At 43.5% G+C, this 18,813-nt stretch overlaps 1 protein-coding gene across 3 annotated transcripts in view; it reads left to right on the forward strand.

Moving 5' to 3' along the window:
• Positions 1-18,813, forward strand: part of ABR (ABR activator of RhoGEF and GTPase) — a 1,177,460-nt gene that overhangs the window by 913,614 nt on the left and 245,033 nt on the right. The window lies entirely within an intron of this gene.

Raw genomic sequence — 18,813 nt, forward strand, 5'->3', positions numbered from 1 at the left:
TGTTTTCATACCATACCTGCCTCAATTCCTCACCTGACCAGCCTTTTGCTTCCCTCTCAGAAAGCTACCCCTGGGTAGACCTCTATCTTGAGTGCAATGGGATATCTTTACCCGTGGCCAAAGCCCCTGCACATGGAGAGGTGATCTATGTGCCACTGACTGATAATTATGCTTGACCTCACTTCAAAATAATTAAATGCCTCTGTGAAAACTAAATTGTAGCTTAAAAATGACAGAACATCTCAGAACATGAAATTACATAAAGTTATAGTATTTCTGTTGTCGCTGTTATAGCTCAGTCGTGGGGCTGTTTGCGGATTGGCTCGGCAGTGGTAATTCCACAAATCCGGCTCGTACAAAGTGGCTGTAATTTGTTCTCCTATCGAAATGTAAATTGTGCAGGTTACAGTTTGTAATGCACCTCAAAGCTACAGCTCTTTTCAGACTGCAACTTCATGACCATGTTTCCCAGATCGCTAATTGCTGTACTAGTTAAACTTTATAGCACTTTACAGACAGCTTTATATATACTTTGTATATGCTTTGTTTACAAAATATACATCTGACCTCACAGTGTGATGTTATTTATTGATCTACATATATAATACAGCACCTTTTTAAATCAACGTGTATATATGATAAAACACCTTATAGACGTGTTACACATCGTTCAGACACTTATGTCTCGCAGTACTTTTTAGAAAATGCATACCTTCTACAGCATTTGCATCCTGTAAACCCAAAGTGCTTTAACACGTAAAACATAAAATGCAGTCTACCTTCACACCTGAGAGCAGTCTACAGACAAAATGCGCAATACAGCACTTTCCATTATTAGGCTTTGTGTAGCCTTACACACCACTCATTAATGTGTCACTTGCAATTTAAGATTTCCCAGCACTTACCAGACTGATGTCATCACACAGATTAGGGTAGGCAAGCTGTCTTTTTCTGAAGGATGTTGTTTTGTCTGTCTGCAATCACTTTTTTCTGACAGGCTTTATCTTGTTTAATAAACTATCCACACACTTGGGCAGGATATGAGTCAGGTCCAGAGCAAACTGTGTCCTTTTGCTTCATCTTCAGATACTCTATAGCTTTTCCTGGCCTTTGATCTGTGATTTCATGCTGTAATGCTGTAAGACTTGAATCCTGTGGCTTCCACATCCTCTGATGAGAAAACAGTTTTTTTAGAGTTGTGCAGCCTCCCCCATATCCTTTGAAGAGCAGGCACCCTTAGGAAAGTTGAGTTCAGTAGTTTTGTGACTTTGTGGAGCTGAGGTCCCGAGAAAGTTGAGAATCAACAGTCTCTCCATTGAGAAGGATTTGTTTGTAACCAGTGGGGGAACAGCCATTACAACGCGGGTTTTACCACTACATCCAACCAGTGTCTCAACGCATCCTCACTCTAGGAAGTTAAGATCTTGCAAGAATTGATGTTTAACGCTTTCTCATTCTTAGCAGCATCTAGTCCTTGTAAAGTTGAGTACTTGCCCCTTACCCCAATTAGCACAGAGTCCTGTAAGAGTTGATTTTCCCTTTCACTGGCCAACAGATAGTCTTGTGAGGGTTACACTTTTGAGCATGCTCATTCTTTTGAGCAGCTGATTGAGTCTGGGTTGTTTAGAACTGTCTCTCTCTGAGGTGCAAGGGTGACCTGTTTGGTCAGCTTCCATGTTTGAAGCAAGAAGTCCTGAAAGAATTGTGCTGAAGCTCCCTCAATATTCCCATTGATGAAGTGCGAACTGGTATCTAATCTTAATTTGAAACAGTCTCTTCTTTAAATGCACACCTCAGTGTAGTTATTTGCAGGGTTCACAAACATTAGGATTGCAAGGTTTAGGAGCCTGGCTTCCCAAGTGGATATAGACTATAGATGGCTGGAATAAACTTTCTTTATATCTGTGTCACTTTCAAAAATACAGTCAATATTTGGAAGAAGTGGGGTAAGAGAGAGAGTTTGATTCGAATTATTAATCTTGTGTTCGGGAGGATTGCTCATCCCTTACCTACCCCAGAAACTGCTCTGATACGATCATTTTGACGTGATTTATTTCATGGCTGCACCAGCTGTTGAGTAGGAAAGAAACCACCACAGGCCTCACACTTGATTGCAGGCAAAGAACACACCGTCCTGACGACCCCAGTATACAGCCTGCCCTGTTGCCCATGCATTGATCAGCTTGAACCCCATCCATACTATTTAGCATGCCAGCCGCCATGGCTCATGGTGCATCTGACTGAGCTGAGCAGCAAATTAGCTGCAGAAACTATTGCAGCTCTGCTTGGATCACTCTGAGGTGGAAAGGCCGAATCCCCACCCACGGTTACTCAGGGAGGACCATGTCGACAGATGTGGACCTGGGAACGCAGTAAGTGCTGCTCCATTAGAGAAAGACCTCCCATTCCCCTTCGCCTGGTCTGTTTTGGTAGGTTTTGTCTTCTAGAGTTAACTAGGTAGTTTAGCTGTTCTGCAAATCCCTTTCTCTTTTCTGAAGGGCACTCTGAGCATTTTCACCAGTATTGCTCCTCTCTGTAAAGCCTTTGGTCCGAGCAGGCATTCCAGATTCGCTTTCTCAACAGTTTCCTCCTAAATACAGTCCCACATTTTTTAGCAGTGGCTGGCAAGTCTTGGAATTTCCCTCTTTGCCTTCCTAATTTGAGGCATCATCTTGTACCGCTAGAACTAAAGTTGCCTGGAATGGTGCAGTGATGGATGAAATTGACTATTTTTAATGTACAATTTCAAATGTTCCTTTGAAAAAAAACAATTGTGGATTCCAAAGCTGAAAACTGGCACATCTGCTTGAGCAGGTTTGCATTGGCTGCCAGTCAAGGGCGGCTCTCCTGCTAAGGCGAAGGAGCTTCTCCCCACTGCCTTCAGCACTGCAAAAAAAAGGTAAAGGAAAATAACGCTATCATTTTATGTTTCCGTGCTGCGGCATTCATGCCCACTTTACATGTTCTCCACCCAGGCTGCATTGCAGCCTGGGTGGAGAACATCCCCAAGGCTCCCATTCCTTTGCTGAGCGCCGAGCCATGGTTCTCAGACAAATCACAACACTGCATTGTAGCGGTGTGATGGGTTAGAGGAGCCAGGGTGGGTGCTTCCTGATCCTGCTTCCTGTTGAGCAGAGCGAAGGAAGAGGATGCAGAGGACCGAGGAGAGGCAACAGCCGACCGGCAGGTACGGGTTTTTATTTTATTTTTAACCCACCTTCCTGCCCCACTAATGCAATTTGGGAGCAACCACCACCACTGCTGCCAGTTGAGCCTTCAAGGCACAGCCTTGTGTGGAACAAAGAGCCAAACGTTTTATTGGGGAACCAATCTTCAAATTTTCTAACATTGGTTACTGGTTATCTGAAATATAGAAACACAGATCTAAGAATACTAGGGGCAGATGTATCATCTGTGCAGTTTGCGATTCCTTAATAGCAAATTATGCGATTCGCTATTAAGGACTCGCAAAATGCAATGTATGTAGGATACGCAATAATAATTGCGATTCCTACATATTCTTTAATTGCGAATTGCGAATCGCGATTAAGGAATACCTTCCCATTCATTCCTATGGGCCTAGAGGCCCGTAGGAATGAATGGGAAGACGTTCGCAACTTGCGAGTACCCAATACGTACACGCAAATTGCGCAATTTCACGGGTGCAAGGGTGCCAGAAAGACACCCGTTGCACCCCTGAAAAAAGCATGTGTTCACATGTGGCACACATACATGCCTTAAGGGCATGTATGTGCACTAAATGACGCTTTCAAAAACATCGCAAATTACCACCAACTTCAAGTTGGTGGTAATATGCGATTTCTTAAGGCACAACTTGGGTGCTTCCAGAATTGCATTTAAGGAATCGCAATTTGCGAATCCTTAAATGCATTTGCAAAATAGGGAATCGCAAAGTTTGCGATTCCCTATTTTGCGAGGGCGTATTGCGAAGATACATCCCAAAAGGCTTTTTCCCGTTTGCAAACGGGCTGATTCTGAGAATCGGCCCGTTTGCAAATGTGAAAAAGGCTTCATACATCTGGCCCCTAGAGTCCAAAGTAATGGTCATATAGAACAGGCTTGAATTGGTCTGTCCGCCCACAAGAATGAGGCACCTCTCAAAGTGGGGGTGCCCTGCAACTTACTCAATCAGGCCTGTGCATTTTGTGCAGTGGATGAATCAGTGAAGGTCCAGATCCAAACGATATTTTCCGGATATCCATGTCAGATACATTTTCATACAATACTCTAAATTTAACCCCTAGCCAGTGGCTATGCTGAAATCTACCCTGAATCCAGCCTGGCTGCCTAACTGCACAGCAGCACTGCCTCTTCTGGAGTCAATTATTTCTCATAGTGTGTATATATGTTTTTGGTTTACATTTTCTCTTGTTGCAAACATCTGTGTTTGGGTATTATAGAGTCTTGATGCAGCCCAGCGGTGGCATGTTTAGCAAATAGTAAACTATGCAAATCGAATTTCCTTTTAGGAGCTTTTCAGTTTTGTAACATGGCATTATGGAAATGCTGCTCTGAATTGGGAAGGTTAAGCAGTTTTTTTCTTTTTGGAGCGATATTGATGGGTCTATCGTTAATCCAGAGGCACAGATTCTAAATCAAATTTTGCATGCGGCTGGATAAGAGGTCAGCGCCTCTATTCTGCTCCTCGTCAGTATAGCTTGCACCAGAGCGTGTCCAGTAATGTATGTTTAACTGATGCTGGAACCAAATACTAGTGTATAAGAAGCAGATGCTTTTATGGAGCCTACATTCTGCAGATTCTGTTAAAAGGAAAAGAACAAAGGCTTAGGTTCTTTTAATATGGATCTGCCAGCAAGTCCTCCAGGGAGTTAAAGCTATTTAGTTGCACTCAGCATTTTGTCGGCCTCGGGCTTCTACTCCATTGGAATGTGGCCTTCGCCTAACGATGACATCACCAGTGTTGTACTCCTGCCTGCTTCGGTGTATAGCATTATCAGGTAAAAATCAAGCACTGGCACACTTTTGGGAAGATAATTATTTGTAATTGACTATGTAACTGAGAATCCAATCTATCCTTGAGTCCATTGGACAGCATGTGGCTTGGAATGTGACTTTTAAGCAGAGGCCTGGCCACCTGGCAATGCCATGAGGCATGTTGCAATGTTTCTCCATAGTTGTTCTCAATGTGTCAGCAGTGCAAGCTTTGATGTGGGACTGCATATCATCACTGCCATGATGTGAAGCTGTCTTACCATTGTCAGAGACTCGCTTCCGATTAATGGTTGAAGACCGGTGAAAGTTCTTTACAACCATTACAGGGAGTCTTTCAGGAATGTCTCTCTAGTAGAGAATTAGTCTTGATGACCTTGCCATCTGGTTTAGTGCAGGTCATATCACAAGCAACATGTTCAACAGGTCTTATTAACTGTAGGACATGTTGTTCCCAAAAATGTTTCTCTGCACTTGTGAGCCAGTGACCAGGAAATGTATGTGGTACTGAAATGTCCCCCCAGTGACCCAGCTCCTATGTCTGAAATTGGAGTCTGAAGTTTGGAGTAGGCAGACATTTATGCATGTATGCACGGTATGCACACATTCCATTATTTCACACATAACAGGATATACTACGTGAATGTCTTAATGAAGTTATCTATTTATCGTTCGCTTTTTGTATATCCGGTTATTTACAGTGTATTCACCAGAAGCAGGTTTATTTGATTACCCACATGTTTTTCTACTTATCTATAACCGTAGCGTTTAAAAAATGTTTTAGTACACCCGGAGCTTGTGGTTTGCATTTCATGTTGACGCGTACTGTACCTCTTTCCTCCAGACTGGTTCATATTTTTTAGCCAAATGGCAAGGCACAGTAGCATAGCAGGGACAGTAGGAGGGAAATCTTTGGAGTCCGGACTCATGCGCACTACTGAATCCAGCTACTTAATGACCAGTTGATTCCCACACCCCTGTCCCTTTCTCTTCTGGGGGAAAAGTAACATAACTTCTCGGATTGCTGTCCTCTTGGTAGATTTTCTGCAACCTTCTTGATGACTCCCTCTTTTTCCTATAACTTCTGCATATGGTGAAGTCCGTGTTTGATTCCAAAATATGGCACTCATGCAAGGGCCCCGTTTCCATATCTGACATACATCTTGTGCTTTCAGTGCCTGGGTGCTGAGCACTCGTGACCTGGTTATGCATCTACAATGCTATCTCCTCTAAGGTGCTTTTAAATTGGCTTCACCGGTGGCCTAATATTTTTGTCATGTATACTTCACAGAACATGCAGAAATGTGTAGCCATAAAGGAGAAGAGACCTCCAAAGTCTAAGCTGATTGGCTCACGCTCTATTTTGTTCCAAAGGCCCCTGACCCGAAGGGTTGTACTTTTTGACTATTTTCTCTGTCATAAGGGAATACATCATATGGCTGAAATCTGTTTAGAACCTGGGGTTCGGGCAAATGTGTGGCGTTTCATACAGCAAACACACAGGCTCCTCTAAGATGGAACATGGCCTAAACCCACCAGCTCCTGGTCAGAGGAACAGTCAAGCCATGGTTCTAATGTGCCCTTGAGGCCTACGGTATGAATGTATGTGGAATTTGTATATCGCACACCCAGGGCTGTACCAGGTCAAAGGCAAAGATACAGTCCTCAAGTGATTGGAGTGTTGTCTGGATTCTGAGAGTGGAAGTGGACTGTTACCTCATAGGGAAGTAGTGTACTTTAAAGATGTGTGTCTTCAGCTCTTTCCTAAATTGGAGCAGAGTGTGGGTGGTCCTGATGGCTATAGTAATGGTACTCCAGATCCTGGGTGCATAGATGAAGACCTGTTGTCTTATTTCTTTTTTGCACTTCTTAGTCCCCACTGTGATGGTGTCTCGTCTTCAGGTGTGCTGAGACTCACTGTAAGTGGCGAACGTGACAGCCAGACAGGTGGGGTTGCCAGCCGTCGTGGCTTATTAGGTAATGGAGCTGGATTTGAAGATGGCACAGGTTGGCAACAGAATGGTGCTGTAAGCACTAAGGGTCCCTCATGGGCTTAATTCACTGGTTCATTCCACATTAAATCTGCCCTGCATTTCACCACTTCTGATAGTGGTAGATGACTTAGTCACAATTGCTTTACTTAGCCAAGTCCAAAAAACCTTAAAGATACAGGCCTGCCATTTGTTCTGTGATTCTTCTGCCACAGCCCTGCTTAGTAAGTACGTATTCCAGGTCAAGATGTGGGCCATCTAATCTTCTCACACAAAACGTTACAGGAGGTCCTCATCAGATTCAGCCACTTCTGTCTTTATGAATGCCCACTGGCCTGAGAAGGGATGTCAAGATGGATGCTCGTTCAATGGTTGGATCATGGGTGGTGATCGCTGGGGAAAAGATGGAGAGTAACACATATCTGTTGTGTTTGCATCACTGGATCTGGTTGGGCAGTTTTAGATTTTAAAGCTGCTCATGAAGTGATTCCTGTGTCATGCCCTTCGTGTTACAGGGACACACATTTCCTTTCTTCAGACTTAGCCTCCCAGCACTGAAAGCTTGTAGCACTATGTAGCTGGTGTCTCCTCTGTTCAGTTTGCTAGAAGGTGAGACTTAGCTATTGTATGTCTATGACCTGATCAGGCTCAAGGGCCTCATTTTCACGTTCTGTATTTTATAGAGTTTATGGAAAATCAGATGGTTACCTCGCTAGTCAAAGCCATGGTGCTGCCTTCTCTGGTATGGGGCCTTCGCTGTCAAAGACGTAGAGAGGGGACTACCACTCCAGAGCAACACATACTTGTTCATCACCTCAGGAAAGCAAATATTTATGTGGCAAATCCCATACTTGTTCGTCCAATGCGGTCTCTCAGCTATGTCCAGAGAGCGGTATTGGAGTTTAGCGGCAGTCTCTTTCCGCACGCCATCTGCTTGGGGGATGCGGACAATGATAAGGTCGTCCTCCATCATTGTGGTCACTTCTCCCACAGTTTGATTAGTTGGGAGGTAGGTGCTTCCACCTCTCCTTGATGTGCAGATGTATGTCACTTGGTCCTGATGAATTGCCATTCGATCCTCCTGACGAGCAAGGTCGTCCTCCATCATTGTGGTCACTTCTCCCACAGTTTGATTAGTTGGGAGGTCGTCCTCCATCATTGTGGTCACTTCTCCCACAGTTTGATTAGTTGGGAGGTAGGTGCTTCCACCTCTCCTTGATGTGCAGATGTATGTCACTTGGTCCTGATGAATTGCCATTCGATCCTCCTGACGAGCAAGGCAAGAAACATGTTGACCTGTACAAATACGAGTAGAGCGTAAATGATTTTATTTATCACAGCCATATATACGCCACTCGACCTTCATTTTAATGAGGCAGGGAACCTATCTGAATAAAGGTCTCTTATTGGATTCCCTTACCTTTTTTAATCACTGCACTCACCACATTTACTCACTTTGGGCCCCTCACCCCCACTACACCATACGGCGTGGAACAAAAGATCTCCGCCAAAGAGCCCCGCATTGGGTGCCCGTCGGGTATTGCAGCGCCGACCCGACGAGGAGCAGGCCCAATGATGAAGCATGACACCTAGCTGGCTGGGTGTGAGAGGGCCCTAGTTCCAAACAAGGGAATTCCCCTATCCCCTTATAATATCAGTTGGACTACTTCCGTAGTAATAGTCACTTTGGCTCTCTTACCTGCTCACGACTCTCTTTAGGAACTACATACTCTTTCTTGTTTTGATGGGGCCTTAAATGTCATGTTCCTCTTGTTTTTATGAGCAAACATTCCAGGTTTTTTCACGACCCTGCCTAGTCCTACTTTCTGCCCCTACCTCAATGGATCTGCCATTGGTTAGGGACACTCCGTTTCTTGGTGTGATCGATTAGAAAGCGTAGCAGAGCACATGTGATTGCGCCAGGCCAGTGCACTGTCTCTTCTGGCAGTGTGCAAGAAGAAGTTCTTGTCTTTAAAGTCCATGTCCCCATGAAAACATAAACAGCACGGTGTCCACTCTTTCTCCTATGGAGAGTGAAGCCATCCCCAAAGCTGACAATACCTATTCAAGCTCTTACTTGGACAGATCAAGTTCCTACCTGCCAGTGTCCATGATTCTAACTTGTGACCACTGAAGAGCACACTCCATCCTCTCAGCACATCCCTTAAGAGGAAAAAATAAATGTGACTGTATTTGTCCTACTGTGGTCCATCCACATTGGTTGCCACTGTATGCCTCATTATCTTAATGGCATGATGCATCACATCAAAACGTAACAAGAAGAATCCCCTTCCTATCAGGCAGAAAAGCTGAACTATTGTGGGGACCAGTGCAACCTAAGGAACCAGGACATTGTCAAGTACAATGTAAAAATGAATAATTACAAATTAGAAGAAACTGTTGACAGTCCTTCCCCAGCTGTGAAACATTTGTGTTTTGGGATTGTTCATTGTCTTGTACAGTTAAGTAAAGAACAGAAACTGCATCCCTTCCAAGAACATGTCAACTTTCATTCCCTCCCACCCACCTGCCTGGGCTCCAACCTCTCCTTCGTCTGTCATACTTTTTACATACAATCTCATATCCTCGCCTCGCCATGCTGACCAGTGCACCATTGCTGTTTAGCTACGTTTACACTTCATATACTAACATGTACATAGATACATATCTGTTGGTTTACATATATATCCTCCCTGAAGATCACCAGTCGGAGCGCATGCAGACTGCCGGGCTCCTCCCTGGTCCTGAGATCGAGAACTTAAATGCCACATTCTAGGCCTTGAATCTCAGAGCCCATAGGAGGCACATTGTCGAACTTCAATCCCTCCTCCTGTCTTGGGTGTCTTAAGAGACGGGTTGGGCCTTCCCTTTAACCCCTTCGCTGCTAGGCCTTTTCCTCCCATGTGCTCAGCCTTTTTTGGGCTATTTGGGGTTGTTCGCGCTTAGACCATTATATATTTTTGACCACATAAGGTATTCTCACCAAATTTGCATCCTTTTTTCCCAACATCCTCAACATTTTTAAAGGTACCCAGGGTTTGTGGATTCCCCTGGAGGGGACTGAAAAATTAACCAAAATAAAGCTAAATTTGTTTTTGGGGGAAAAATGGGTGAAAAGTGCTACAGAAAAGAGTCGTTTTCCCCCCTGCAAATGCCATCTTCCCCATTTCAGGAATAGGTAGACATTTGTCAGAAAACCAAATTTTTCAACCCATTTTTAGCATTTTACTGGGAAATAGCCAATTTTTTCTATTTTTGTGTGCTTTCAACCTCCTTCCAATTAGTGGTAGAAAAGGGTGTGACACTAATGGTGGATTCCCAGAAAGCTATACATTTCTGAAACGTAGATAAAATTCTGAATTCAACAAGGGGTCATTTGTGTAGATCGTTCAAGGTTTTCTTATTGAAAGTAACAGTTGAAATAAAAGAAATATTGAAATTGAGATTAAAAAACTGCTACATTTTCATCTGTCTAGTTTTCAGAAATGTCTGGGTTTGGTAGGTTACGGGACCAAAAGTGCAGGTGAACCCCCCCTTGCAAAACCAGGTGGTTTTGTGATCAATAATTTTGATGTCTCCACAGTACGCTGTGGGCCATTTCCTGTTGTGGGAACTAGGCCTACCCACACCAGTGAGGTACCATTTTAATCGGAAGACTGGGGGAAATGCTGGGTGGGTGGAAGTTTGTGGCCCCCTGCAGATTCCAGAACTTTCCATCATAGAAATATGAGGAAAATGTGTGATTTTAGTCAAATTTTGAGGTTTGCAGGGGATTGCTGGTAAGAAAACTTGAAGGGGATCGACGAGAAGCACACCACCCTGTACTCCCCTGGGGGCCTAATTTATGAATATATCTAGGGTTTGTAGATTTTCCCTAGAGACAATGTACACCTCTGCAGAGAAATACAGAAAAGACTAATATTACTGCACAACCACTTGTTGGTTTTGGCACTAGGGTGATTGAAAGGGTCAAATATATAGTTTATTAACAAGATATTTCACAAAAAAGAAACACACCGTTAATAATTGAACGGTCTAAAAACTGAACCAATGACTCGCAGCTAGTGAGCTATAAAGCCGACACAAGGCACAAATCCACTTTACAGGCCATTCGCACACATTTCATACATGACACACAAAACAATTATCACCGCCGGCCTCTGGCCCTGCACATTACAACAATCACATCAACAGACCATGCAGAGACAATGTACACCCTAGCAGAAAAAGACAGAAAAGACAAATTATTTCACAACCATCTATTTCTCAAGTACACACACATACTGGTTGAATTTGGCACAAGGGTGCGTGAAGTCTCAAAGTAAAATTTTATTAACAAGAGATTTCACAAAAATGAAATGCACTATTAATTGAAAGGTCAAAAAAACTGAACCAATGACTCACAGCTAATGAGCTGTAAAGCTGCATCAAGGCACCAACCGCTTTACATGCCAACGGCAGTCTAAATACACCTGTGGTACAATTTAAAATGTGGGCATACACATCCCAGATGTAGAAGGACAATCAGGGCAGTACATACGACTAACCGCCACACACCTCTTTGGATGCATCAACATCTCCTACTGGGAAAGTTTTTTTTTTCTGTGTGAGAGGAATGTGATCAGGAAAGTGGAATTCTTTCAATCTAGCCACATCCTCTAGCACTCCAACTCTAGGAGCACGTGCCTGTTCCACTACAACAATGCTGCATATCACAGACTGCTGAAACTGAACAAATGTAATCTTTGACTCTGGAGGACAATCCTTGAATACAATAAAAGCATTGAAGGTTGCTAAATGGTATAAATGGATAGCCAACTTCTTATACCAAATGTAAGCTTTACGAACAGCATTGTAAGGTTCCAACCTCTGATCTACTCTATCCACACCTCTGACTGAAAATTTCACAGATGGAAGTTCATCACTACGCAAGGCACTGCCCCCTCAAGTTTCTTACAAACAAGCTGTTTTGGGTAACCCTCATGGTTCGAGCGGTATGTTCCACAAACAACAGTTTACACTTCAAACAATTGTCCACCAGTGTAGAAGTTGTCTACGTATAAATGGTGCCCTTTGTTAAAAAGTCCTCTGCCAAGTTCCCACACAATTTTCTCAATAACTCTAAAGGTGGACAGACAACCAGAGGGGTCAAAAGTGGAATCCCTACCTGTGTACATCCTGAAATTAAAGACCTATCCAATGCTACTCTCAGACAGCATAAACATCTTAGTTCCATTCCGTGCCCTCTTGCTAGGAATGTACTGCCTAAAAACAAAACTGCCCTTAAAGGGGACCAAAGACTCCCCCACAGCTATGATTTTTTCCTGGGACATTTGATCTCAAAATCAATCTACAAAGTGATCAAGGACAGGCCGAATTTTAGAAAGACAGTTAAAATCAGGTTGATGTCATGACAACTCTGAAGCATTATCAACAAAATGCAGTATCCAAAGAAGACGCAAATACAGATCATGGATCATAGTTGCAGGAAGTATAGCCGTTGCCATAAAGGGACTAGTAGACCAGTATGAAGACAGCAATGTCTTCCTTAGCAAGCCCATCAAAAAAGTTCAACCCAAGAACTTCAACTCATCCAGATTTGTGGGAGTCCACCGGGTATCTTTAGAGTGGGGCTTTAGCCTGGCACTGTTGACCCTCAAATATTTGTTCCGCATAAAAATGAGTCTGGTCAACAATCTCATTCCCAAAACAAATTGTCCATAAACAACTGAAATAAATTTATTGGCAGAAAGTTTTCAGTAGTCACTCTACACCCTGCGATACCAATGAAGGCAGTCAACCCAGACTGCACCTTGTTGGGGAACCTAGAGTTCAGCTCTTCCAATGGTAGACCTTTCAGCCCCCGGCTGCAATCCAGATGTTTCTTGCTGCACTATCGGCACATCAGGGTCCTCCTCTAAAAGAGGCACTTCGCTTTATCATCAGATGATTCCTCTTGGACAGGAAAGTCAGAATCCTGGCCTTCCTCCTCTGCTCAGATGTAGAGTCAGTCTCATAATATGGGTCAGAGGGAGATTCGAAAAGCATACCAACATCCTGCTGTACAGTAAACTTGCGGCTAGCCTTGACCCTTAATTAAAAAAAAAAGTAACTCGAAAAATAAGTCAACAATATCCAACACTGTGTAAAATAAGTAATAAACAAAGTGGGGCTTTATCAAATAAAAAGTAAACCTACTGGCATATATCAATTGCAAGGTAAGGTTGATCAATTCAAAGCACACAAAAACCTATATACTATAAAACAAAACCAGAGACAGCTAGACTCACCAGCACCTACTCTGCACAGACTCAGCAACCACCTATGATATCCCACTAGTAAGGAAAAACAGAAGAAAATGAGACCCAAGACAACACAATACATACACATTGTGCACAAATCCAAAGAAAATTTCACACTCAATCAAACAGAAGCTAAACATGCTGCTATTATTACGCCATTTACAAAAAACGCATTCATGCAGGGAAATTATACTCATTTGGAGTAAATATTACAAAAAACTTTCTTACCAAACACATGTAACTATACAAGCTGATGATCTAACAGTGCTGAAACCGTAAGCAGGACTCGCAGAAAGGGAAAACAAAAGCTTTACACTAGAATTAAAAGGAGAAATAAAATATTACGATTGCAAATGATGGCAAGAAATAAAACAGTTAACATTATAAAATTCTATTAAGTATGCCATCACCATTCAAATACCAGCCACACACATTGTGAACTGGTGTTTGGCTGATCAACACCGCCAGCCAAGTGCCAGCCCTCAAACACCGCCAGCCAAGTGTCAGTCCATGATCACCGCCTTCCAAGCACCAGCCCATGCACACCGCCAGCCTAGCGCCAGTCCACGCACACCACCAGCCAAGCTCCAGTCCACGCGCACCGCCAGCCAAGCGCCACTTCATGCACACCACCAGCCAGGCACCAGTCTGTGCCTACCGCCAACCAACTGCCAGTCCGCGCACACCGCCACCGCACACACCGCCAGGCAGGTGCTAGCCCACACACACACCGAGTACACGCAGACCATCAGCCGAACTCCATTTCACACACACATGCACAGAAACAGTGGTTTTCTTCCCCCACACCCCCTTGGGGGCAGATGGACTTAAAAATATGGCTGATCTGACCCCAACAGAAATGATCTGCCTCCAGGGGAGGGGGGGGTAGAAAATGACCAAAATATTGCCCCGATCAAAAGGGAAGCAACCCTTGCTCAAGGGGCCACTCCCCAACATATAAATGTAAAATTCCCAGATGTCTAGTGGGTTTCTGCCTTCCATGGGGGCAGATGGACTTAAAAATATGGCCAATCTGCCCCTGGGGGAAGGTGGGCATAAAATGACCAAAATATTTCCTCAAAGTGGAGTGAACCTTTCCCAAGGGGCCACTCCCAGACGTATACAAAATAAAATCCCTGGTGTCTAGTGGGCTTTCACCCCCACCAGGTGGCAGATCAGCCTAAAAACATCCTCTCTGCCCTCTGGGGAGGGGCAGAATTCCTAAATAAGAATGTCCCCCGAGGGAAATGACCCTTACCCAAGGAGTTGCACTCCATAATCATTATTATAAATGACATCCCTGGCTTCCAGTGGGTTTTGCTGCACCCCTCTAAAAACAGCCGAATCAGGGCAGCGAAAAACAGATTAAGAATACCCCCAGGGGAACCCTTAACTAAGGGGTCCCTCACCAACAATATATTAAAAAGCACCCTGGTAGTCCAGTGGTGTGGTTCCCGCTACATGATTGCATCCCCGCCCGCGCTCGTGTCACAGGAATCCACCCTATACAGACGCAGGGGGAAAGTTCTTTCCCTCAGTGTTTGTAAACCTGCAAAATGCCCCAAAGTAGGACTCCCCTAAAACGTGTCCTTTCTCTGGACGCGCTGGAAGCAAAGCGCTCCCGTCAGCATGTGAAGGCAACGGCACACCAATGTCATCAGATCGCCAACGACAGGGTTAGGGGTGGCAGTGGAAGCGTTTCTGTTGCCATCCCGGGTGAAAATGGGCAGCATACTGGGGGAGCGCCAGTGTTGCCCCCATGGGCATGGGTGAGGAAGGAACGGTTCCATCCTCAGTACAAGCCCACCATGTCTGAGGACGGACCGTTCTGTCCTCCGCACCGAACGGGCTAACAAAATACACTAATTGGCTGAGTCTAAAGATAAAGAATTTACGACGTGCAGAATGGAGAGAATTTGCGCCCTGTGCCTACCTGCAATGTTCTGCAATCCGATCTCAAAACCTTTAAAAAGCCACTTTTTACAAGAACAGGCCTAACTCGGCAGTGGTAGGGCATGTGGAGGAAAGTATGCGAATCTCACTTGGGGGGGGGGGGGTCTTTGAAATTTTTTGCATCAACAAGTGCATTTTAACTACTTTATTCTTGGGTGCCCAGACCAACATTGGAGAATATTCAAAAGTAAATAAACCTAGAATAGAACAGCGCTGGAGAACTGGTATTATTTTATCCACTGAACAGTGATCTGCACAGTGTCACGGTTATGTAAAATGTTTAACAATTGGAGTGTAAATAGTAAGGTAGATTATGGACAGAAGTTGCTGGATACTAGCATATTTTCCTTTGGTTCTGTTTTGCATGGTGTATCTGCAGTGCTATCACCTACCCTTAAACCTCAGGGTGATGACGTGCTTTGTAGTGTCATTTTGTATAACTTCCCTTTTCACAGTGTTCTGATAGTTTCTGAATACTTGACATAATAGTCGAGTGCACCTTTTGTTTTCGAGGGCAGTGAATCCCTTTGAGCCTCTGCTCAGACAGTATATTAAAGGGATCTAAGTTGAATACAGTTGGCTGAGCACTCGGTAGTCTGTTCCAAGCTAAAAGCAGCTTAACCTGTTTTTTGTTTCTACCGGAATGAGTTTTGCGTGACAAATGTTCTATTTTTTAAAGCTTAGTGACCAGCAGACTTTCTGTTTGAGGCTCTGCGCAGAGCAGGATTACTGGGCACGGCAGGATTATGGTGCGGGTTTTCTGAGTAACACAAAGAAGAAATGCAGCGCCAGCCGGATTGCACAGAAGGACTGTTGTGAGTCTCAGGTCAGACTTGCTGTCCATAGTTGAATCGGAGTGTACTGTGGGATTTGGAAGTGTTCCCTGTAGTCCGATTGGGAATGCTGGTTACTATAATAACATATCTGTTCAGAAGTTCACTATGAAAGCAGCCCAGGTCGTGTTGGCTTTTTGTTGTTGTTGTTGTTGTATTTCCACTAGAAGGATAGACGTGCGGTGGCCCCGCCTAAGGAAGCCATGTTAGATTCTTTCACTACACCAAGTGAGATGTCCTGGGTACAGCTCTTACACTTATACCTAGTTTTGCCTTTTTTGTGAAAACAAAAATCCTAATATTTGAAAAAGGCTGCAGAAGCATGTATTTAAAAGTGCTCTTTTTGCAGCATTTGAAATGCTCTGGCTGATTCTCTGCACTCCTCAACGAAGTTAGCTGATTCAGCATTCTGGGGCTCTGCTGGTAAGAACCTTGTTTCTGATGGACTATCGCTCAAATGACAAAATCAAACATTGTAAGAAATGCACTCAGCACGATGAACACTGCATGTATTGCTTTTACCACGTGCCATGATTTCACCATCACAACTCTGAAATCTAGACCCAGAAGGATTTTCTTTTTAAGGGATGCTGTTCATACCTCTTTAGGAGAGGAGTCCTAACTAGATAAGTTGGCCTTATTTATAATGAGTAGGTGACTAGACCCAAACTTTCACTGAAAAAGTGTTGAACCTCACACCATCACAGAAAAATGAATTTCCAAAGACTAATATCACAAGGTTCAAAGTTTATTTTTTTTATTCCATCATATCATGTAAATCTAAAAACAGGAAATAGGAAGCGAGCACATGTTTCACAACTACAACCATAGTTTTGTCACTTCTTCAGGGCTACAGCAACACTATTCAGAATTATGTTCAAAGAACAAGAAATACAATATTGCCGCTATACAGTCCATGAACAATACAAAATAGATAGTTATCAAAAAGAAACATAAATGAAATTAGAATGACAAAGACTAAAGATGAAAAAACAAATAAGGAATCAAAACTCAGCATTAAAGTCCATTATATTCAATTTCTTGGTTGGGTAGCATCTGTTAAAATGTTGAAAATAAATGAATAGACACAACATTAAAAGTGAACTTTTATGCTCAAACATAAAAATAAAAACGGGCGTTTTATGATCAGATTAATTCAGGTTTCATTACAAAGTATCACTTTGTCAAAATGTCAATCGAGTCACAGACTCTGACTCTGAATGCCTGTGTGGCCGCATTTATATTCACCTCCCAACTTAACACCATGAAATGAGAGCGCAACCTTCAATAATAATCAAAACGATAATTCAAACAGTACATGTTTCACAAAGTTCACCAATCGTAAATTGTGGTTTTAGCCACATTTATGGTGGTTAGTTGGTAACTGCTTTGATAACATGCTACATTTATATTCATGAAGCGCCTGTTAACTTGTTATATTCTAGTTAGCAATTTGTTGTATGATGGAATAAAGAAAAAACGTTTTTGAACTTTAATATAAAATAGTAAAAACCTTTTTGAAATACTAAATTAATTTGATTTGGACCTCATTATCTTCTTCTTTGGCTAATACTCGTCTGCATTGGCCTCCGGGATATTATTAACTCCACAACATCTTTCCACCTCAAGCAGCTATTCTGCCTGCTTTTTGCCATCAAGGGCTTAATTTATTACAATGGCCTTTCCGATGAAAAGCTTCTTCCTGGATCCTAAAGTTACCTCAACCACGAAGACCACCGAACGATTGATCACAACTCTAGTGATGACCACAAAAAATTACACCCTCAATGGGAGGTCCTCTTGCTTGTTGAAAATGGATTTAATGATGATAAACCAATTCTTGTTAGTAGTAACCTGAAGCACATAATCTTCTTCTTTAGCCTCTGTCTAGACCGCTGGCGAAAAGGTCAGCAGCTTCACTCATGTTTTCGTGAATGTCCCCAGGAATCATTCTAGATGATCATAGTAACTCAGAAGTACCAAGATCAAGTGCTGACAGCCTCCTAGGATAATCATGAAGATAATGATTTATTTCAGGGAAATAGTGGAGAACCACGAAAAGATAGATCATCAGACACATTCCCGCATCTGTACGGGTACTTTTGTGACTCCACCTGCACCCATTCTGGCTACTTTACTTCTAACATTACATCCAGTGTCCCCTGCTGCACTCCTGGTACCACTGCTGCTTCCCTTAGCCCTTCTGCGACACTTAAATTACCGTCATTCATGCGTAGATTGTTAGCACCTCATTACCCATCGGGGCTTTGTAGGAACCTGTACCAAGTGCTTTACCAGAAGAGATATTTGGAACTATATCATTTCAGAAAGCGTGGGGATTACAGGTCACTTTTGCAACTAATAGTACTTACACTAAGTGTAGTTTCAAATTGACCTACAGTAGTAAAGAATGTTTAAATTGACAGAATTCCTGTGCGGAGCACCCTTAGGAGGCCCTCTAACAGTGTGAGAGACTGAAGGTGTCACGATCTTCCGGTTCTCCTCAGGATCGGGGCGATGCTCAATGGGGTCCCCCTCCCGACCTCCCCACACTCTGATTCTAATGTCACAGAGTGTTGCGGCGATCAGGCGAGGGAAGGATAGGGTAGGGTCAGCGTGGGAAGGGACACCTGGAAAACAAAAACAGGTAATTAATAACCTCTCAGACCCTGACTACTCTCAGGTGGTCTCACTAGTTCCGCCTCCTACCTGGTAAGACGTGTCCCTGCCAATCGTTCCTCTAGTATACCCAGGCGTATCTCG

Source organism: Triturus cristatus, chromosome 3_2, assembly GCF_964204655.1.
Source record: "Triturus cristatus chromosome 3_2, aTriCri1.1, whole genome shotgun sequence".
Taxonomy (NCBI): Eukaryota; Metazoa; Chordata; class Amphibia; order Caudata; family Salamandridae; genus Triturus; species Triturus cristatus.